The 24,281-nt window shown below is 50.9% G+C and overlaps 1 long non-coding RNA gene across 1 annotated transcript; it reads right to left on the reverse strand.

Annotated features, from left to right (window-relative positions):
- Nucleotides 1–10,536: 10,536 nt before the first annotated feature.
- LOC109945592 (uncharacterized) lies at nt 10,537–10,868 on the reverse strand. Its single transcript, XR_002268831.1, has 2 exons — nt 10,778–10,868; nt 10,537–10,576 (listed from the first exon to the last, which is right to left on the reverse strand). It is a non-coding gene; the product is annotated as an uncharacterized lncRNA (long non-coding RNA).
- Between the last annotated feature and the right edge of the window lie 13,413 nt (nt 10,869–24,281).

Here is a 24,281-nt window from a genome sequence, read left to right on the forward strand (position 1 = left end):
ATTTGCCTTGCAGGTTTATGCATCCGGGGGTTCAAGCTGGATTATCGACAGCGGATGCACAAACCATATGACGGGAGAAAAGAAGATGTTCACCTCCTACGTCAAGAATAAGGATTCCCAAGATTCAATAATATTCGGTGATGGGAATCAAGGCAAGGTAAAAGGGTTAGGTAAAATTGCAATCTCAAATGAGCACTCTATCTCTAATGTGTTTTTAGTAGAGTCTCTTGGATATAATTTGCTATCTGTTAGTCAATTATGCAATATGGGATATAACTGTTTGTTTACAAATATAGATGTGTCTGTCTTTAGAAGATGTGATGGTTCACTGGCTTTCAAGGGTATTCTAGACGACAAGCTTTACTTAGTTAATTTTTGTGAGCATTACTCTTTTGTCTCTTCTATTGAGCCTTTCAGGGTAGAGGAGGCCTTGCTAGATCCGGATTGGGTATTGGCCATGCAGGAGGAACTCAACAACTTCAAGCGCAATGAAGTTTGGACACTGGTGCCTCGTCCCAAGCAAAATATTGTGGGAACCAAGTGGGTGTTCCGCAACAAATAGGACGAGCACGGGGTGGTGACAAGGAACAAGGCTCGACTTGTGGCAAAAGGTTATGCCCAAGTCGCAGGTTTGGACTTTGAGGAGACGTTTGCTCCTGTGGCTAGGCTAGAATCAATTCGTATCTTGCTAGCATATGCCGCTCACCATTCTTTCAGGTTGTACCAAATGGATGTGAAGAGCGCTTTCCTCAACGGGCCAATCAAGGAGGAGGTGTACGTGGAGCAACCCCATGGCTTCGAGGATGAACGGTACCCCGACCACGTGTGTAAGCTCTCTAAGGCGCTCTATGGACTTAAGCAAGCCCCAAGAGCATGGTATGAATGCCTTAGAGACTTTTTAATTGATAATGCTTTCAAGGTTGGGAAAGCCGATCCAACTCTTTTCACTAAGACTTGCGATGGTGATCTTTTTGTGTGCCAAATTTATGTCGATGACATAATATTTGGTTCTACTAATCAAAAGTCTTGTGAAGAGTTTAGCAGGGTAATGACGCAGAAATTCGAGATGTCAATGATGGGCGAGTTGAACTACTTCCTTGGGTTTCAAGTAAAGCAACTCAAGGACGGCACCTTCATCTCCCAAACAAAGTACACGCAAGACTTGCTGAAGCGGTTTGGGATGAAGGACGCCAAGCCCGCAAAGACTCCGATGGGGACCGACGGACACACCGACCTCAACAAAGGAGGTAAGTCCGTTGATCAAAAAGCATACCGGTCAATGATAGGTTCTTTGCTTTACTTATGTGCTAGTAGACCGGATATTATGCTTAGCGTATGCATGTGTGCTAGATTTCAATCCGATCCTAAGGAGTGTCACTTAGTGGCGGTGAAGCGAATTCTTAGATATTTGGTTGCTACGCTTTGCTTTGGGCTCTGGTATCCAAAGGGGTCTACCTTTGACTTAGTTGGATACTCAGACTTCGACTATGCTGGATGTAAGGTCGATAGGAAGAGTACATCGGGGACGTGCCAATTCTTAGGAAGGTCCCTGGTGTCATGGAACTCTAAGAAACAAACCTCTGTTGCCCTATCCACCGCTGAGGCCGAGTACGTTGCCCCAGGATAGTGTTGCGCGCAACTACTTTGGATGAGGCAAACCCTCCGGGACTTTGGCTACAATCTGAGCAAAGTCCCACTCCTATGTGATAATCAGAGTGCTATCCGCATGGCGGATAATCCTGTTGAGCACAGCCGCACAAAGCACATAGACATCCGGCATCACTTTTTGAGAGACCACCAGCAAAAGGGAGATATCGAAGTGTTTCATGTTAGCACCGAGAACCAGCTAGCCGATATCTTTACCAAGCCTCTAGATGAGAAGACCTTTTGCAGGTTGCGTAGTGAGCTAAATGTCTTAGATTCGCGGAACTTGGATTGAATTGTAGCATACATGTGTTTATGCCTTTGATCATGTTCATTCTGCATTTTGTTGCTTATTGTGGTGCTCAAGTTGTACAAACACTCCCTGGACCTCACAAGTCCGTTGCAAAGTGATGCACATGTTTAGGGGGAGATATGTTACAACTTGACCCTTTGAAGACTAACCATGTGTTTGAGTTTGATGATTTAGTCTCGAAGATGGATTGAAAGGGAAAAAGGTGGACTTGGACCATGAAAGACTTCCACTGCACTCCGATGAGAGGGTAACTTATTCCAAGTTCATCTTTAGACTCTTATTGCCTATTTGCTCTTAATTGAAGATTTTGGTGAGGCAATGGGGTTAAAGGGCCAAGATTGATCCCGTTTTGGTGCTTGATGCCAAAGGGGGAGAAAATAAAGGCCAAAGCAATAGATGGATCAGCTACCACTTGAGAAACTTTGAAAATAGTAGAATAGAGCTTTTGGTTTGTCAAAACTCTTGCATTGTCTCTTTTGTCAAAAGTTGGCCTCTTGTGGGGAGAAGTGTTGATTATGGGAAATAGGGGGAGTTTTTTGAAATCTTTGATCAATCTCTTTTGGAATGACTCTCTTTATGCTTCAACATGTGTGTTTGACTTAGAGATAGAGATTTGAGTTTGATTTGCAAAAACAAACCAAGTGGTGGCAAAGGATGATCCATATATGCCAAAATTGAATCAAAATAAACTTGAGTTTTTATTTTTGAAGTGATATTACACTTGTTCTAGTTGCTTTATGTTGTGTTGGCATAAATCACCAAAAAGGGGGAGATTGAAAGGGAAATGTGCCTTTGGGCCATTTCTAAGTATTTTGGTGATTGAGTGCCAACACAAGTGTTTAAATGTGAATCTATGCCCATGGGTGAACAAAGTGCAAATCAAGAGCAAAGGTATGTTTCTAAGTCTTAGTACATTGGTTTTGTGTACTAATATACTTGTCTAAGTATAAGAAACAGAAAGAAGAAGAAAAGAGAAGAGTTGGCTGTGTACAGCCAAGAGGCTGTTTCGGTCTGGGGCACCGGACTGTCCGGTGGTGCACCGGACAGTGTCCGGTGCGCCAGGCTGCCTCGAGCGAAGTGGCCGCTCTCGGGAATTTGCCGACGGTGTACGGCTAAAATTCACCGGACTGTCCGGTGTGCACCGGACTGTCCGGTGAGCCAACGGTCGGCCGGGCCAACGGTCGGTCGCGCGATCTGCGCGGGACACGTGGCCGAGCCAACGGTCGGAAGGGGGCACCGGACTGTCCGGTGTGCACCGGACATGTCCGGTGCGCCAACGGCTCCCGCATCTGCAACGGTCGGCTTCGCCATTTAAGGAAGGAAATCGGGCACCGGACAGTGTCCGGTGTGCACCGGACTGTCCGGTGCGCCCGACGACAGAAGGCAAGGATGGCCTTCCAGATTTGTTCTCAACGGCTCCTAGCTGCCTTGGGGCTATAAAAGGGACCCCTAGGCGCATGGAGGAGGACCCCAAGCAACCTTAGAGCATTCTTGATCATCCACACTCAGTCTTTGCGCATTCGTTTGTCATTCTAAGTGATTCGAGCTCCGTTCTAGTGAGAACTTTGAGATAGTCTTTGAGCTCGATTCTTGGCCGTTGTGTGTGCGCATTTTGCTGTGGATTTGTGTGTGTTGCTTCCCTCCCTTACTCCGTGCTTCTTTGTGAACTTTAAGTGTAAGGGCGAGAGACTCCAATTTGTGGAGATTCCTCGCAAGTGGGATAAAGATAAGCAAAGCAAAAACTGTGGTATTCAAGTTGATCATTGGATCACTTGAGAGGAGTTGAGTGCAACTCTCGTCCGTTGGGACGCCACAACGTGGAGTAGGCAAGTTTTGTACTTGGCCGAACCACGGGATAAATCACTGTGTCTTCTCTGTGTTGAATTCTTTGTGCAAGACCTCCTCTCTAGCCACTTGGCAATTATTGTGCTAACACTTAACAAGTTTTTGTGGCTATAAGTTTAAGTTTCACAGGATCACCTATTCACCCCCCCCCTCTAGGTGCTCTCAGTACTAGCTTGATGTTTTTGGCTCACAAACTCGACATATACTCTCGTTTCTTATGATTGACTATGTGTATTTTGTTTTCACCTTATATTTTATCACCAGTCTTCTAGCTCTTGTTTCATTGATTTAACTTCACTTTTATATGAACAAGAATCTTATGATGTGTATGCGCTCACTCTTATTATTATGATACACGTTCTTTCTGTCAAAGATTACTGAGTATAACTAACCATTCTTTCTATTGACAGAAACTTCAAAACAAACTACTCTCACAAAACTTGTAGGGTTGTCATCAATCACCAAAAAGGGGGAGATTGAAAGCATCTAGGCCCCTGGTTGGTTTTAGTGATCAATGACAACGTAATATTATATGTGACTAACGTGTGTTTTGCAGAGACAAATGGTAAGTTAGGTCGCATGACAGGTAGAAGGACTACAACGGTGAAAACAATCCCGGAGATAAGAACTCAAAGCAACGGCTAAAATGACGAAACAAAAGGTGAAGGTCTACGGAGTCCGAGTGTCAAGGAGATGTGGACACTCGCGATTTAGTTAGGTCTTTTATTCTCTTTTAGCCGTACTATAAAGAGGGGTTGTTAATGAGTAGTTTGACCAAGAGAGTTCTAGTGTAGTGTTGGTGCACAATCACACTCATATACAGTGCTAGGTGTCACTCTAGAACTCACACACAAGTTAGAGCGAAAACCGATTTGAAAATCAGCTGAAAAACAAGAGTTAGTGTTTCTGGCTTTGGGGCACCGGACTGTCCGGTGTGCACCGGACTGTCCGGTGCACCCTCTGCCAGGTGGGGCCAGGCTGGTCCACGGCAGAGGCTTTCCCCCTCAGAAACCCGAGAGCGCAGCTTTCAGAGTTGAATTTTAGTGGCACACCGGACACCGCACCGGACTGTCCGGTGTGCACCGGACAGTGGACTGTTCACTGTCCGGTGCGCCATGAGTCCAACGGCTCTCTGTCAGAACTAGCCGTTGGAGACGACCGTTGGCGCACCGGTGGCGCACCGTTGGCGCACCGGTGGCGCACCGGACTGTCCGGTGCGCCATCGCGCAGTGAATTGCCTGTAACGGCTAGTTGGTGGGTGAGGGCTATTTATACCCCCTCCACCCACCATATTCAATGTCTTGCACTCCACATTTATTCCAGCACATTGGTAAAGCATTGCAAGCACCAAAAGCCTAGTGAGGAGATTAGAGAATCATAATCCGCGCTTGTTCCTCATTAGCGCTAGTGAGAGCCACCTAGAGCACACACCACTTGCATTAGACTTCTCTTGGTCAAGCGAAAGTCTACGGCTTGTTACTCTTGGTGATCGGCATCACCTAGACGGCTTGGTGGCGTTGGGAGCTCGGTGATCACCGTGAAGATCTTGTTGGTGACCCGACTCAAGTTTGTAAGCGGTCTCGAGGGATCCACCGCGCCGGAGTGGCAAAGGATCATCTCGTAGTGAGCACTTGGTTCTTGCGAGGACCAAGGGGGAGCGATACCCTTGCGCGGGTGCTCCAACGAGGACTAGTGGAGAGTGCCGACTCTTCGATACCTCGGAAAAAAAATTGGAGGAGTCTTCTAAACTTTGCTTTACATTCCGCACTTAATTCAAGCACTTTACATTGTGTATTTGTTTAGCAAGTATTTGAAGTATTATCTTAGCTTTGTTGTGTTCCTAGTATTATATTCTTAGTACTATTTGTTGGGGTGAAGTTGGGCTCTTGCTTAGCTCTTGCTTAGGTTTTAATTAGTGTTGACTTTTAGAAAAGCCCAATTCACCCCCCTCTTGGGCATCGTGATCCTTTCAAACGGGACGGAGTTCAAGAACTCACAAATCGAAGGCTTCCTTGAGGAGGAGGGCATCAAGTATGAGTTCTCTTCTCCCTACACGCCACAACAAAATGGTGTAGTGGAGAGGAAGAATCAAACTCTATTGGACATGGCAAGGACCATGCTTGATGAGTACAAGACTTCGGATCGGTTTTGGGCGGAGGCGGTCAACACCGCGTGCTACGCCATCAACCGGTTGTATCTACACCGAATCCACAAGAAGACATCATATGAACTCACCGGTAAAAAGCCCAATGTTTCATATTTTAGAGTCTTTGGTAGCAAATGTTTTATTCTTGTTAAAAGAGGTAGAAAATCCAAATTTGCTCCTAAGGCTGTAGAAGGCTTTTTACTTGGTTTTGATTCAAACACAAGGGCATATAGAGTCTTTAACAAGTCCACTGGACTAGTTGAAGTTTCTTGTGACATTGTGTTTGATGAGACTAACGACTCTCAATTAGAGCAAGTTGATCTTGATGAGCTAGATGATGAAGAGGCTCCGTGCGTCGCGCTAAGGAACATGTCCATTGGGGATGTGTGTCCTAAAGAATCCGAAGAGCCTCCACAAGTACAGGATCAACCATCTTCCTCCATGCAAGCATCTCCACCAACTCAAGATGAGGATGAGGCTCAAGATGATGAAGGCAAAGATCAAGAAGTTGAGCCACCTCAAGAGGAGAGCAATGATCAAGGGGGAGATGCCCATGATCAAGATGAGGAAGATGAACAAGTTCCAAGACCGCCACACCCAAGAGTCCACCAAGCAATCCAACGAGATCACCCCATGAACACCATCCTCGGCGACATTCAAAAGGGGGTAACTACTCGATCTCGTGTTGCTCATTTTTTGTGAACATTACTCTTTTGTTTCCTCTATTGAGCCACACAGGGTAGAGGAAGCACTTCAAGATTCGGATTGGGTGGTGGCGATGTAAGAGGAGCTCAACAATTTCACAAGGAATGAGGTATGGCATTTAGTTCCATGTCCTAACCAAAATGTTGTAGGAACCAAGTGGGTCTTCCGCAACAAGCAAGACGAGCATGGTGTGGTGACAAGGAACAAAGCCCGACTTGTGGCCAAGGGGTATTCACAAGTCGAAGGTTTGGATTTCGGTGAAACCTATGCACCCGTAGCTAGGCTTGAGTCAATTCGCATTTTACTTGCCTATGCTACTTACCATGGCTTCAAGCGTTACCAAATGGACGTGAAGAGTGCCTTCCTCAATGGACCAATCAAGGAGGAGGTCTATGTTGAGCAACCTCCCGGCTTTGAAGATAGTGAGTATCCTAATCACGTATATAAACTCTCTAAGGCGCTTTATGGGCTCAAGCAAGCCCCAAGAGCATGGTATGAATGCCTAAGAGATTTCCTTATCACTAATGGCTTCAAAGTTGGAAAGGCCAATCCTACTTTATTTACTAAAACTCTTGACAATGATTTGTTTGTATGCCAAATTTATGTTGATGATATTATATTTGGGTCTACTAACGAATCTACATGTGAGGAATTTAGTAGGATCATGACACAGAAATTCGAGATGTCAATGATGGGGGAGTTGAAGTACTTCTTGGGATTTCAAGTGAAGCAACTCCAAGAGGGCACCTTCGTTAGCCAAACAAAGTATATTCAAGACATTCTAATCAAGTTTGGGATGAAGGACGCCAAGCCCATCAAGACACCCATCTCGACCTCGACACGGGAGGTAAATCCGTCGATCAAAAGGTATACCGGTCAATGATAGGTTCTTTACTTTACTTATGTGCCTCTCGACCGGACATTATGCTTTCCGTATGCATGTGTGCAAGATTCCAAGCCGACCCTAAGGAAGCTCACCTTACGGCCGTAAAACGAATCTTGAGATATTTAGTTTATACTCCTAAGTTTGGGCTTTGGTACCCTCGGGGATCCACATTTGATTTAATTGGTTATTCGGATGCCGATTGGGCGGGGTGTAAAATTAATAGAAAGAGCACATCGGGGACTTGCCAGTTCTTGGGAAGGTCTCTGGTGTCTTAGGCTTCAAAGAAGCAAAATTCCGTAGCTCTTTCTACCGCCGAAGCCGAGTATATTGCCGCAGGCCATTGTTGCGCGCAATTGCTTTGGATGAGGCAAACCCTTAGGGACTATGGTTACAAATTAACCAAAGTTTCTCTTCTATGTGATAATGAGAGTGCAATCCGCATGGCGGATAATCCCGTTGAACATAGCCGCACTAAACACATAGCCATTCGATATCATTTTCTAAGGGATCACCAACAAAAGGAGGATATCGAGATTGCATATATTAACACCAAGGAACAATTAGCCGATATCTTTACCAAGCCACTAGATGAACAAACTTTTAACAAACTTAGGCATGAGCTAAATATTCTTGATTCTCGGAATTTCTTTTGATATTTTGCACACATAGCTCATAAATATACCTTTGATCATGTCTCTTCTATATGCTATGACTAATGTGTTTTCAAGTGTATTTCAAACCAAGTCATAGATTGAAAGGGAATTGGAGTCTTCGGCGAAGACAAAGGCTTCCACTCCACTTCATCAAATTACTCATCCTTCACCGTCGCTCCGCATCGCTCTCCGTCTTTGGTATAATCTTCACTCATATTTTGTTCACCAAAGGGGAAGAAAGTAGTTAAAAGGGCTTATATTTCACTCAAGTATCCGTTTTTGGCGATTCATGCCAAAGGGGGAGAAAGTATTAGCCCAAAGCAAAAGGACCGCACCACCACCAATTTTCAAAATTTGAGTTAAGAAAATATTTTGAAATGATAAATTCTTCAATTGGTATCTTATTTTTGATAGAATTTCAAATTTGAACACCCTCTTCAAAAACTAATATCTAAAACCCTCTTGAACACTAATAGTAGGATTTTATTGAGGGGGAGTTTTGTTTAGTCAAAGGGAAAAGCATTTGAAACAGGGGGAGAAAATTTCAAATCTTGAAAATGCTTTTCAAAATCTTATCCATTTACCTTTGACTATTTGCAAAGGACTTTGAAAAGAATTTACAAAAGAATTTGCAAAAACAAAACATGTGGTGCAAGCGTGGTCCAAAAATGTTAAAAATATAAAGAAACAATCCATGCATATCTTATGAGAATTTATTGGTTCAAATTCTTAGTAACCTTTTGCACTTACATTATGCAAACTAGTTCAATTATGCACTTCTATATTTGCTTTGGTTTGTGTTGGCATCAATCACCAAAAAGGGGGAGATCGAAAGGGAAATAGGCTTACACCTTTTCCTAAATCGATTTTGGTGGTTGAATTGCCCAACACAAATAATTGGACTAACTAGTTTGCTCTAGTCTATAAGTTTAACAGGTGCCAAAGGTTCACAACAAGCCAATAAAAAGACCAAAGATGGGTTCAAACAAAGAAAGCTAAAGACATCCCAAAAGGCACCCTAGTCTGGCGCACCGGACAGTGTCCGGTGCACCAGGGAACTCGACGTTGAACTCGCTACCTTCGGGAAAATGGGAGGCCGCTCCGCTATAATTCACCGGACTGTCCGGTGTGCCAGCGGAGCAACGGCTACTTCGCACGCAACGGTCGACTGCAACGCATTTAATGCGCGCCTACGCGCGCAGAGGACAGAGCACGCGCAGAAGGCGCACCGGACAGTCTACAGGACCTGTCCGGTGCACCACCGGACAGCCCAGAGGCCCCACCAGTCAGAGCTCTAACGGTCAGAACCCAACGTCCGACTGACGTGGCTGGCGCACCGGACAGTGTCCGGTGGCGCACCGGACTGTCCGGTGCGCCATGCGACAGACAGCCTTCCAACGGCCACTTTTGGTGGTTAGGGCTATAAATACCCCAACCACCCCACATTCAATTGCATCCAAGTTTTCCACCTTCAACATATTACAAGAGCTATAGCATTCAATTCTAGACACAACCAAAGAGATCAAATCCTCTCCCATGTCCGGAATCACTCCAAATCAAATAGTGACTAGAGAGAGCGACATTTGTGTTCATTTGAGCTCTTGTGCTTGGATTGCTTCTTTTCTTTCTCATACTTTCTTGTGATAAACTCAATTGTAACCGAGGCAAGAGACACCAATTGTGTGGTGGTCCTTGCGGGGACTTTGTGTCCCATTTGATTGAGAAGAGAAGCTCACTCGGTCTAAGTGACTGTTTGAGAGAGGGAAAGGGTTGAAAGAGACCCGGTCTTTGTGACCACCTCAACGGGGAGTAGGTTTGGAAGAACTGAACCTCAGTAAAACAAATCATCGTGTCTCACTCTTTATTTGCCCGCGATTTGTTTTTCACCCTCTCTATCGGACTCGTTTATATTTCTAACGCTAACCCGGCTTGTAGTTGTGCTTAAGTTTATAAATTTCAGATTCGCCCTATTCACCCTCCCTCTAGGCGACTTTCAATGATCCACCAACTTGACGACCGGCTAACTCATGTGCGGCTCTTGGCCCAATTCCAAAATCATTGGCTCATCTTATTTAAATTATTTTGTGGAAAATATAAAAAGTTTTAAAATCATATTTAAAGTATATTATATCTTAAACAATATCACAGTAAGAATTGGTAATAATTATGATTTTTCTAATAAGACGAGCCGATCAAATCTGAGGCCCAACAGGAGAGTAAGAATTTTATTTATTTTTAAAATCCCCTCTCACGCATCAGCAGGAAGTGCTCAAGAACACATTCTAAAAAAAGGTGACAAATGGCGAGCAAATGTACCAATTGGACTTCATCTCCTGTTGCATACTTCCCGGCGCATCCTTTTAGTTGTATCAGGTTCTCAATAGCTAAACCATTAGGGAAAGCGAGCACATTACAGGATAGCAAGCTACTAAGGGAACTATGAGTGAATTTCAATAGTGGTGTAATACAACAGAACTGCAAAGCAAGCAATATTTTCTTGAAACAAATTTTGCTTGATGGAATTAATGCAGGCGAAAGTAGTATTCACTTCCTTCAGTAAAGGGCGGTTATGTCTGTGAACCAACCTGTGAAACCTCTCTCGATTTGTTGTTGAGTCCACAACACACTCTCCCCTGCACCAACCTTCTGGTCAATGAACCTCTGCAAACAGATAGGCAATGGGTCAAATAATGTTCCCATACGGTAACTTTGCATTTGATTTTCCTCTATTTGAGTATGCCCGTTCCCATATGTCATTCATCAGCGATTGAGCAGAATCTTTTGTAAAAAATGGCTGTGGGGATGCAGAGGCTGGAATTGTCCTCTTTTCTTTTTTAAAAACTGTATAATTGCACAATGCAGCGCTGCAGGCCGGAGAACTGGGAATCCTATATCACTATAGAACTTGACTAAGGTGCGCAGATCAATCTATTTCTACACAAATAACCACATATGCGAAGAAATAAGGTATGGTATATTTACCAACAATGTGAGGTTATGGAGAGGTTGAATACCAGAAGCTACAATGCTTGCAATCTGCAATAGGAAGATTGAAAAGTTCATGTTAAGCATCAAATGAAGATTTCTGTCTTAAAAACAAAATATGTTGGGTGCAATGAACTAATTGTATCTCAAAAATTAAGAGCCTGTAACATTATGGCGTTAAAAAAATTTTGTTGCTGCTTCTCATAAACTAAAGTACACATGAGTATGATCATAAGATAGGCCACAAGCTATACTCACTCAACATCTGAATACTTCTATGGAATTAAACTATTGCAAACTTGTACCAAAACAGATTATGGCAATCAACCAAAGCCGATAAAATAGGTTGAAGATCGTCCAAGGGTGAAAAAAGAAACTAGGATGTGGAGAATAGACAAATGAAGGCAGCAGGGAAGGTACAGGATGAGAGCATCTAGAGGGGGGGGGTGAATAGGTGATCCTGTAAAACTTGAAAACTTAAGCCACAAAAACTTGGTTAAGCGTTAGCACAGTAAATGTCAAGTGGCTAGAGAGGAGTCTCAACAAAACACAATAACCACAAGAAATCAATCACAGAGATGGCACGGTGGTTATCCCGTGGTTCGGCCAAGACCAACGCTTGCCTACTCCACGTTGTGGCGTCCCAACGGACGAGGGTTGCAATCAACCCCTCTCAAGCGGTCCAAAGACCCACTTGAATACCACGGTGTTTTGCTTGCTTTTCTCAATCCTGTTTGCGAGGAATCTCCACAACTTGGAGCCTCTCGCCCTTACACTTGAAGTTCACAAAAAAAGCACAGAGCAAGGGAGGGATTAGCAACGCACACAAGACACAAAAATCAGAGTGTCACCACGCACACAAGTCGCAACAAGAGCTCGCAACACAACTCAATGAGTTCACAACTCCACTAGAGCTCTATATGCTATCACAAGGAAACAAATGCGCGGAATCGAGGTCTTGGTGCTTAGGAATGTTGTAGGATTGCTTGGTGTCATTCTCCATGCGCCTAGGGGTCCCTTTTTTAGCCCCAAGGCAGCTAGGAGCCGTTGATAGCATTCTAGGAAGGCTGATCTTGCCTTCTGTCGACTGGCGCACCGGACAGTCCGGTGCACACCGGACAATGTCCGGTGCCCGATTTCCTTCCAAAAATGGCGCAGTCGACCATTGGCAGCCTGAGAGCCGTTGGCGCACCGGACATGTCCGGTGCACACCGGACAGTCCGGTGCCCCCTTCTAGCCGTTGGCTCGGCCACGTGCCCCGCGCAGATTTCGCGGCCGACCGTTGGCTCACCGGACAGTCCGGTGCACACCGGACAGTCCGGTGAATTATAACCGTACGTCGCCGGTGAATTCCCGAGAGCGGCCACTTCGCTCGAGCCAGCCTGGCGCACCGGACACTGTCCGGTGCACCACTGGACAGTCCGATGCACCCAGACTGAGCAGAGTCTTGGCTGCTCGAGCCAAGACATTTCCAATTGGATTTTTCCTATTTCTAGCACTTAGACACAATACATTAGTCCATAAAACAATGTACTAAGTCTGAGAAACATACCTTTATCCTTGATTTGTACTTTGTCCACCTTTTTACACTTAGGCACTTGTGTTGGACACTAAATCACCAAAATACTTAGAAATGGCCCAAGGGCACATTTCCCTTTCAATCTCCCCCTTTTTGGTGATTTATGCCAACACAACATAAAGCAAGTAGAACAAGTGCAAAATCAATTCAAATAAGAACTCAAAATTGTTTTGATTCAATTTTGACATATATGGATCACTCTATGCCACCACTTGGTTTGTTTTTGTAAATCAACCTCAACTTCCTATCTCTAAGTCAAACACACTTGTTAAAACATAAGGAGAGTCATTCCAAGAGAAATTGAGTCAAGATTCAAAAACTCCCCCTTTTTCCCATAATCAACATTTCAACCCACAAGAGGCCAATTTTTGACAAGAGAGACAATAAAAAGAGTTTTGTCAAACCAAAAGCTCTAATCTACTATTTTCAAAATTTCTCAAGTGGTAGCTGATCCATTTATTGCTTTGGCCTTTATTTTCTCCCCCTTTGGCATCAAGCACCAAAACGGGATCAATCTTGGCCCTTAAACCCCATTGCCTCACCAAAATCTTCAAATGAGAACACAAAGGCAATAAGAGGACGTGAGATGAACTTGGAATTAGTTACCCTCTCATCGGAGTGCAGTGGAAGTCTTTCATGGTCCAAGTCCACCTTTTCCCTTTCAAAACTCCTTTGAGACTAAATCAAGCAAGCTCAAGCATATGGTTAGTCTCAAAGGGTCAAGTTGTAACACAACTCCCCCTAAATATGTGCATCACTTGCACAAGGACTTGTGAGGTCCGGGGAGAGATTGTACAACTTGAGCACCATAGTAAGCAACAAAATGCATAAGGAACATGATCAAAGGCATAAACACATGTATGCTATAAATCAATCCAAGTTCCGCGAATCTAGGACATTTAGCTCACTACGCAGCCTGCAAAAGGTCTTTTCATCTAAAGGCTTAGTGAAGATATCGGCTAGCTGGTTCTCGGTGCTAACATGAAACACTTCGATATCTCCCTTTTGCTGGTGGTCTCTCAAAAAGTGATGCCGGATGTCAATGTGCTTTGTGCGGCTGTGCTCAACAGGATTTTCCGCTATTCGGATAGCACTCTCATTGTCACATAGGAGTGGGACTTTGCTTAGATTGTAGCCAAAGTCCCGGAGGGTTTGCCTCATCCAAAGTAGTTGCGCACAACACTGTCCTGCGGCAACGTACTCGGCCTCAACGGTGGATAGGGCAACGGAAGTTTGTTTCTTAGAGTTCCACGACACCAGGGACCTTCCTAAGAATTGGCACGTCCCCGATGTACTCTTCCTATCGACCTTACATCCAGCATAGTCGGAATCTGAGTACCCAATCAAGTCAAAGTTAGACCCCTTTGGATACCAGATCCCGAAGCAAGGCGTAGCGACTAAATATCGAAGAATTCGCTTCACAGCCACTAAGTGACACTCCTTAGGATCAGATTGAAATCTAGCACACATGCATACGCTAAGCATAATATCCGGTCTACTAGCACATAAATAAAGCAAAGAACCTATCATGGACCGGTATGCTTTTTGATCAACGGACTTACCTCCTTTGTTGAGGTCGGTGTGTCCGTCAGTTCCCATCGGCGTCTTTGCAGGCTTGGCGTCCTTCATCCCAAACCGCTTTAGCAAGTCTTGCGTGTACTTCGTTTGGGAGATGAAAGTGCCGTCCTTGAGTTGCTTCACTTGGAACCCAAGGAAGTAGTTCAACTCGCCCATCATCGACATCTCGAATTTCTGCGTCATCACCCTGCTAAACTCTTCACAAGACTTTTGGTTAGTAGAACCAAATATTATGTCATCGACATAAATTTGGCACACAAAAAGATCACCATCGCAAGTCTTAGTGAAAAGAGTTGGATCGGCTTTCCCAACCTTGAAAGCATTAGCAATTAAAAAGTCTCTAAGGCATTCATACCATGCTCTTAGGGCTTGCTTAAGTCCATAGAGCGCCTTAGAGAGCTTACACACGTGGTCAGGGTACCGTTCATCCTCGAAGCCAGGGGGTTGCTCCACGTACACCTCCTCCTTGATCGGCCCGTTGAGGAAAGCGCTCTTCACATCCATTTGGTACAACCTGAAAGAATGGTGAGCGGCATATGCTAGCAAAATACGAATTGATTCTAGCCTAGCCACAGGAGCGAAAGTCTCCTCAAAGTCCAAACCTGCGACTTGGGCATAACCTTTTGCCACAAGTCGAGCCTTGTTCCTTGTCACCACCCCGTGCTCGTCCTGTTTGTTGCGGAACACCCACTTGGTTCCCACAACATTTTGCTTGGGGCGAGGCACCAGTGTCCAAACTTCATTGCGCTTGAAGTTGTTGAGTTCCTCCTGCATGGCCAACACCCAGTCCGGATCCAGCAAGGCCTCTTCTACCCTGAAAGGCTCAATAAAAGAGACAAAGGAGTAATGCTCACAGAAATTAACTAATCTTGAATGAGTAGTTACTCCCTTGCTAATATCACCCAATATTTGGTCGACGGGATGATCCCTTTGGATCGTCGCTCGAACTTGGGTTGGAGGTGCCTGAGGTGCTTCTTCCTCTTCAACTTGAACATCCTGTGCTCCCCCTTGATCATGCGCCTTCACTTGAGGTACCTGTTCGTCATCTTGGGTTGGGGGATGCACCATAGTTGAGGAAGACGGTTGATCTTGCTTCAATTGTTCCTGAGGCCGTACATCTCCAATCGCCATGGTGCGTATCGCGGCCGTTGGAACGTCTTCTTCATCTACATCATCAAGATCAACAACTTGCTCTCTTGGAGAGCCATTAGTCTCATCAAATACAACGTCGCTAGAGACTTCAACCAAACCCGATGATTTGTTGAAGACCCTATACGCCTTTGTATTTGAATCATAACCTAATAAAAACCCTTCTATAGCTTTGTCGGGGACCATAATTAGGGGTACCCTCAAGACTCCTAATTCTCAGCTGGTAACCCCCATCAACATAAAGCTGCTAAGGCCTGATGGGTGCGATTAAGTCAGGGATCAGTCCGTTCGAGCGACTCGATCACGCCTCGCCCGAGCCTAGCCTCGGACAAGAGCAGCCGACCCCCGAGGCCCCCCTCCAACAGTGAACTTATTTCCGGCTCGCCCGAGGCCCTGCCTTCGCTAAGAAGCAACCCTGACTAAATTGCCGCACCGACCGACCAAATCGCAGAAGCATTTAATGCAAAGGTGGCCTGACACCTTTATCCTGACATGCGCCCCCCGGCAGAGCCGAAGTGACCGCCGTCACTTCGCCGCTCCACTGACCAACCTGACAGAAGGACAGCGCCGCCTGCGCCGCACCGACTGCAGTGCCACTTGACAGAGTGAGACTGACAGGCAGTCAGGTCCTGCAGAAGGCGCCACAGGAAACTCCGCTCCACCCGACCCAGGGCTCGGACTCGGGCTAAGTCCCGGAAGACGGCGAACTCCGCTCCGCCTGACCCAGGGCTCGGACTCGGGCTAAGTCTCGAAAGACGGCGAACTCCGCTCCGCCCGACCCAGGGCTCGGACTCGGGCTCAGCCCCGGAAGACGGCGAGCTCCGCTCCGCCCGACCCAGGGCTCGGACTCGGGCTAAGTCCCGGAAGACGGCGAACTCCGCTCCGCCCGACCCAGCGCTCGGACTCGGGCTCAGCCCCAGAAGACGACGAACTCCGCTTCGCCCGACCCTAGGGCTCGGACTCCGCCCTGGCCTCAGCCAACGACCTCCGCCTCGCCCGACCCAGGGCTCGGACTCGGCCTCGGCCACGGAAGACAGACTCGACCTCGGCTTCGGAGGAGCTTCCACATCGACCAACCTAGGGCGCAGGCCAGCCACGCCAACGGGAGGCGCCATCATCGCCCTACCCCGAGCTGACTCGGGCCGCAGGGAACAAGACCGGCGTCCCATCTGGCTAGCTCCACCAGATAGGCAATGATGGCGCCCCGCATGCTCTGTGACGACGGCGGCTTTCAGCCCCCTTACGGAAGCAAGAGGACGTCAGCAAGGACCCAACCGCTCCGACAGCTGTCCCTCCGCCAGGCTCCATCGCTCCTCCAACGGCCACGACATCACACCAGCTGGGTGCCAAAATCTCTCCGGCTGCCACGACGGCATGTACCTAGGGCGCTAGCTCTCCCCCGCTAGACACGTAGCACTCTGCTACACCCCATTGTACACCTGGATCCTCTCCTTACGCCTATAAAAGGAAGGACCAGGGCCCTCTTAGAGAGGGTTGGCCGCGCGGGGACGAGGACGAGACAGGCGCTCTCTTGGGGCCGCTCGCTTCCCTCTCCCGCGTGGACGCTTGTAACCCCCTACTGCAAGCGCACCCGACCTGGGCGCGGGACGAACACGAAGGCCGCGGGATTCCCACCTCTCTCACGCCGGTCTCCGGCCGCCTCGCTTCTCCCCCCTTCGCGCTCGCCCTCTCGCTCGACCCATCTGGGCTGGGGCACGCGGCGACACTCACTCGTCGGCCCAAGGGACCCCCCGGTCTCGGAACGCCGACAGTTGGTGCGCCAGGTAGGGGCCTGCTGCGTGTTGACGAACAGCTTCCCGTCAAGCTCCAGATGGGCAGTCTCCAGCAACCTCTCCAGCCCGGGATGGTGCTCCGTTTCGGGAGTCTTGAGTTCATGTCCTTCGACGGCAGCTACGACATGATACTCCTTCCACCGCCGTGCGACAACGACAATGGCGGCCGACAGCCCGTCCGCCGGCGGCGGAATCGACGACGTCTTCCCCGCGTGGTGGAAGAACGACATTCGAGCTCACCCCGTCCTCTCCCCCATCGACGGAGGAGGAGGCGGGGCAACCAAGGCCAAGCAGGAGGCAACGTCTCGTTGGCTGTCGAGCGAGTCGACAGCGCCGGCACCCCAACGAGGGGCGCACCGGGTATCGACTTCGCGCCTGAGACAAAGACGAGCGCCGTCTCCCCGCGACACGCCAAACCCGGGCAAGTGGACGACGCCAGCGCGCTTGCGAAGAGCTTGCTGGACGTCGCCCTCGTACCTGAGTCGACGGTGCAGTCAGTCCCCGACGTGACTTCATCGCCGCTCGTCGACCAAAAGGTACCGACCAATTCCCATCCTACGTCATTTGGATTCAGCCTCAACCCGCCTAGCGACCTCGCTTTGGCGGACGCTCTCGTAGAGGCGAGTCCAAACCCTCTGGGGTTTCGCATGCGGTCTCCTTGGGACCGGCTGACGGACGTCTCGACCTACGGGCCCGCTGGGTCTGAGGAAGACGATGAGCCCAGCATCTGTTGGGGTTTCTCTGGACTTGGCAACCCCAGTGCCATGCGGGACTTTATGGCCGCATATGACTACTGCCTCTCTGGCTGTTCCGACGATAGCCGCAGCCTCGACGGCGAGGACTGCGACCCAAGCCGCGAATGTTTCCACGTCGATCTAGGGGGTCCCTCCGAAGGCAATCTTCTCGGCATGCCGAAGGACGGTGATCTCCCTAGGTCGGTGCCCCGCGTTGACATCCCACGGGAGCTAGTTGTGGTCCCCGTTCCGGTGGGGGGTCACGACCCACAGCTCGAGCAAATCCGCGGGGTGCAGGCCAGGCTCGACGAGGGAGCAGGAGCGCTTGAGCCGATCCGCCGGGACGTCGGGCAGGCATGGGCGAACCAACCCCCGGCCGGAGAAATATGTCATCTGCCCCAGGGTTTCCAGCACCGCGTCGCCGACGACGCCAGGGTCAGGCCGCCAACCGCATCTAGTGGAGTCGGCCAGAACCTGGCTGCAGCAGCGATGCTCCTCCGCGCGATGCCGGAGCCATCCACCACCGAGGGTCGGCGAATCCAGGGGGAGCTCAAGAATCTCCTGGAAGGCGCCGCAGTCCGACGGGCCGAGAGCTCTGCCTCCCGAAGGCAGGGATACCCCTCGGAACCTCATGCCGAGACTTCCCGATTCATGCGGGAAGCCTCGGTCTACACCGAGCGCACGCGCAACACCGCGCCTGCGGCCCCGGGCCGCCTCGGCAACGAGCACCATCATCGCGACCGTCGGGCCCGCCTCGACGAGAGGGTGCACCGAGGCTACCACCCCAGGCGTGGGGGACGCTACGACAGCGGGGAGGATCGGAGTCCCTCGCCCGAGCCACCCAATCCATAGGCCTTCAGCCGGGCCATCCGACGGGCACCGTTCCTGACCCGGTTCCGACCCCTGACTACTATCGCAAAGTACTCGGGGGAGACGAGACCGGAACTGTGGCTCGCGGACTACCATCTGGCCTGCCAACTAGGTGGAACGGACGGCGACAACCTCATCATCCGCAACCTCCCCCTGTTCCTCTCCGACACCGCTCGCGCCTGGTTGGAGCACCTGCCTCCGGGGCAGATCTCCAACTGGGACGACCTAGTCCAAGCTTTCGCCGGCAATTTCCAGGGCACATACGTGCGCCCCGGGAATTCCTGGGACCTCCGAAGCTGCCGGCAGCAGCCGGGGAGTCCCTCCGGGACTACATCCGGCGATTCTCGAAGCAGCGCACCGAGCTGCCCAACATCACCGACTCGGATGTCATCGGCGCGTTCCTTGCCGGCACCACCTGTCGCGACCTGGTGAGCAAGTTGGGTCGCAAGACCCCCACCAGGGCGAGTGAGCTGATGGACATCGCCACCAAGTTCGCCTCTGGCCAGGAGGCGGTCGAGGCTATCTTCCGAAAGGACAAGCAGCCCCAGGGCCGCCCATCGGAAGATGCTCCCGAGGCGTCTACTTAGTGCGGCGCCAAGAAGAAAGGCAGGAAGAAGTCGCAAGCGAAACGCGACTCCGCCGACGCGGACCTTGTCGCCACCGCCGAGTACAAGAACCCTCGGAAGCCCCCCGGAGGTGCCAACCTCTTCGACAAGATGCTCAAGGAGTCGTGCCCCTATCATCAGGGGCCCGTCAAGCACACCCTTGAGGAGTGCGTCATGCTTCGGCGCCACTTCCATAGGGCCGGGCCACCCGCGGAGGGTGGCAGGGCCCGCGACGATGACAAGAAGGAAGATCACCAAGCAGGAGAGTTCCCCGAGGTCCGCGACTGCTTCATGATCTACGGTGGGCATGCGGCAAATCCCTCGGCTCGGCATCGCAAGCAAGAGCGCCGGGAGGTCTGCTCAGTGAAGGTGGCGGCGCCAGTCTACCTAGACTGATCCGACAAGCCCATCACCTTCGACCAAGCCGCCCACCCCGACCACGTGCCGAGCCCGGGGAAATACCCGCTCGTCGTCGACCCCGTCATCGGCAACGTCAGGCTCACCAAGGTCCTTATAGACGGAGGCAGCAGCCTCAACATCATCTACGCCGAGACCCTCGGGCTCCTGCGTGTTGATCTGTCCTCCGTCCGAGCAGGCGCTGCGCCCTTCCATGGGATTATTCCCGGGAAGCGCGTCCAGCCCCTCGGACGACTCGACCTTCCCGTCTGCTTCGGAACGCCCTCCAACTTCCGAAGGGAGACTCTGACGTTCGAAGTGGTCGGGTTCTGAGGAACCTACCACGCGGTATTGGGAAGGCCATGCTACGCGAAGTTCATGGCCGTCCCCAACTACACCTACCTGAAGCTCAAGATGCCGGGCCCCAACGGGGTCATCACCGTCGGCCCCACGTACAAGCACGCGTTCGAATGCGACATGGAGTGCGTGGAGTACGCCGAGGCCCTCGCCGAATCCGAGGCCCTCATCGCCGACCTGGAAAGCCTCTCTAAGGAGGTGCCAGACGTGAAGCGTCACGCCGGCAACTTCGAGCCAGTGGAGACGGTTAAGGCCGTCCCCCTCGACCCCAGTGGCGACACATCCAAGCAGATACGGATCGGCTCCGGGCTCGACCCCAAATAGGAAGCAGTGCTCGTCGACTTTCTCCGCGCAAACGCCGACGTCTTCGCGTGAAGTCCCTCGGACATGCCCGGCATACCGAGGGATGTCGCCGAGCACTCGCTGGACATTCAAGCCGAAGCCCGACCCGTCAGGCATCCTCTGCGCCGATTCGACGAGGAGAAGCGCAGAGCGATAGGCGAGGAGATCCACAAGCTAATGGTGGCAGGGTTCATCAAAGAGGTATTCCATCCCGAATGGCTTGCCAACCCTGTGCTTGTGAGAAAGAAAGGGGGGAAATGGCGGATGTGTGTAGACTACACTGGTCTCAACAAAGCATGTCCGAAGGTTCCCTACCCTCTGCCTCGCATCGATCAGATCGTGGATTCCACTGCTGGGTGCGAAACCCTGTCATTCCTCGATGCCTACTCAGGGTATCATCAAATCAGGACGAAAGAGTCCGACCAGCTCGCGACCTCTTTCATCACACCCTTCGGCATGTACTGCTATGTCACCATGCCGTTCGGCTTGAGGAATGCGGGCACGACGTACCAGCGGTGCATGAACCATGTGTTCGGCGAACACATTGGCCGCACGGTCGAGGCCTATGTCGACGACATCGTAGTCAAGACGAGGAAAGCTTCCGACCTCCTTTCCGACCTTGAAGTGACATTCCGATGTCTCAAGGCGAAAGGCGTCAAGCTCAATCCCGAGAAGTGTGTCTTCGGGGTGCCCCGAGGCATGCTCTTGGGGTTCATCGTCTCCGAGCGGGGCATCGAAGCCAACCCGGAGAAGATCGCAGCCATCACCAGCATGGGGCCCATCAAGGACTTGAAAGTTGTACAGAGGGTCATGGGATGCCTCGCGGCTCTGAGCCACTTCATCTCACGCCTCGGCGAAAGAGGTCTGCCTCTGTACCGCCTCTTAAGGAAGGCCGAGTGCTTCACTTGGACCCCTGAGGCCGAGGAAGCTCTCGGGAACTTGAAGGCGCTCCTCACAAAGGCGCCTATCTTGGTGCCTCCAGCTGCTGGAGAAGCCCTCTTGGTCTACGTCGCCGCGACCACTCAGGTGGTCAGCGCCGCGATTGTGGTCGAGAGGCAAGAAGAGGGGCATGCATTGCCCGTTCAGAGGCCGGTTTACTTTGTCAGCGAGGTACTGTCCGAAACCAAGATCCGCTACCCACAAGTTCAGAAGCTGCTGTATGCAGTGATCCTGACGCGGCGGAAGTTGTGACACTACTTCGAGTCTCATCCGGTAACTGTGGTGTCATCCTTCCCCCTGGGGGAGATCATCCAGTGCCGAGAGGCCTCATGCAGGATTGCAAAGTGGGTGGTGGAAATCATGGGCGAGACAATCTCGTTCGCCCCTCGGAAGGCCATCAAGTCTCAGGTCTTGGCGGACTTCGTAGCCGAATGGGTCGATACCCAGCTACCGACGGCTCCGATCCAACCGGAGCTCTGGACCATGTTTTTCGACGGGTCGCTGATGAAGACGGGAGCCGGCGCAGGCCTACTCTTCATCTCGCCCCTCGGGAAACACCTACGCTATGTGCTACACCTCCATTTCCTGGCGTCCAACAATGTGGCTGAGTATGAAGCTCTGGTCAATGGGTTGCGGATCGCCATCGAGCTAGGGGTCAGGCGCCTCGACGCCCGCGGTGACTCGCAGCTCGTCATCGACCAAGTCATGAAGAACTCCCACTGCCGCGACCCGAAGATGGAGGCCTACTGCGATGAGGTTCGGCGCCTGGAAGACAAGTTCTATGGGCTCGAGCTTAACCACATCGCTCGGCGCTACAACGAGACTGCGGACGAGCTGGCTAAAATAGCCTCGGGGCGAACAACGGTTCCCCCGGACGTCTTCTCCCGAGATCTGCATCAACCCTCCGTCAAGATCGACGACATGCCCGAGCCTGAGGCACCCTCGGCCCAGTCCGAGGTACCCTCGGTCCCGCCCGAGGTACCCTCGAAACAGCCCGAGGCACCCTCAGCTCGGCCCGAGGCGCCCTCGGTCCAGCCCGAGGTACCCTCGGCCTCCGAGGGTGAGGCACTGCGCATCGAGGAGGAGCAAAGCGGGGCCACGCCTGATCGAAACTGGCAGACCCCGTACCTGCAATATCTCCAACAAGGAGAGCTACCCCTCGACCGAGCCGAGGCCCGGCGGGTGCCACGGCGCGCCAAGTCGTTTGTCTTGCTGGGCGATGAGAAGGAGCTCTACCACCACAGCCCCTCGGGCATCCTCCAGCGATGCATCTCCGTCGCCGAAGGTCAGGAACTCCTGCGGGAGATACACTCGGGGGCTTGCGGTCATCACGCAGCACCTCGAGCCCTTGTCTGGAATGCTTTCCGACAAGGATTCTATTGGCCGACGGCGGTGGCCGACGCCACTAGAATTGTTCGCACCTGCGAAGGGTGTCAATTCTATGTGAAGCAGACCCACCTGCCCGCTCAGGCTCTGCAGACGATACCCATCACCTGGCCCTTTGCTGTGTGGGGTCTGGACCTCGTCGGCCCCTTGCAGAAGGCGCCCGGGGGCTACACGCACCTGCTGGTCGCCATCGACAAATTCTCTAAGTGGATCGAGGTCCGACCTCTGAACAGCATTAGGTCCGAGCAGGCGGTGGTGTTCTTCACCAACATCATCCATCGCTTCAGGGTCCCGAACTCCATCATCACCGACAACGGCACCCAGTTCACCGGCAGAAAGTTCTTGAACTTCTGCGAGGATCACCACATCCGGGTGGACTGGGCCGTCGTGGCTCATCCCATGTCAAATGGGCAAGTAGAGCGTGCCAACGGCATGATTCTACAAGGGCTCAAGCCTCGGATTTACAACAAGCTCAACAAGTTCGGCAAGCGATGGATGAAGGAACTCCCCTCAGTGGTCTGGAGCCTGAGGACCATGCCGAGCCGAGCCACGGGTTTCACGCCGTTCTTCCTAGTCTACGGGGCCGAGGCCGTCTTGCCCACAGACTTGGAATACGGCTCCCCGAGGACGAGGGCCTACAGCGATCAAAGCAACCAAGCCAGCCGAGAAGACTCGCTGGACCAGCTGGAAGAGGCTCGGGACAAGGCCTTACTACACTCGGCGCGGTACCAGCAGTCCCTGCGACGCTACCACGCCCGAGGGGTCCGGTCCCGAGACCTCCAGGTAGGCGACCTGGTGCTTCGGCTACGACAAGACCCCCGAGGGAGGCACAAGCTCACGCCCCCCTGGGAGGGACCGTTCGTCATCACCAAGGTTCTGAAGCCCGGAACGTACAAGCTGGCCAACAGCCAAGGCGAGGTCTACGGCAACGCTTGGAACATCCAACAGCTACGTCGCTTCTACCCTTAAAATATTTTCAAGTCGTTCATATACCTCGCACCCACGCAAAGTTTAGTCATCAAGGAAGGGTCGGCCTCGCCTCGGCAAAGCCCGACCCTCCCTCGGGGGCTAAAAGGGGGGCAACCCCCTCTGCGTCGAAATTTTCCTCGAAAAAAGATCTCTTCTGCCAGAATATCTTTCGTGCTTTTTGACTACTTCAAAAAATGGATCCTGAAAAACGACGGAGTACACGTAAGCAGCCAAGGCTGACCGAGCCGAGGGACTCCTACGCCTCTGGGATACGGATACCTCACTCATCACCTTCTGCGATAAGTAGCTCGCGTTCGAATAAGTGATTCCGCGGGCCGAACAAGTCTTCATGTTTGGAAGCTCTTCTGCCGAAGCGATCCTTCGAGCCTTCTCGACTGAGTCGGTGA

This window comes from Zea mays, chromosome 4 (assembly GCF_902167145.1).
Source record: "Zea mays cultivar B73 chromosome 4, Zm-B73-REFERENCE-NAM-5.0, whole genome shotgun sequence".
Classification (NCBI taxonomy): domain Eukaryota; kingdom Viridiplantae; phylum Streptophyta; class Magnoliopsida; order Poales; family Poaceae; genus Zea; species Zea mays.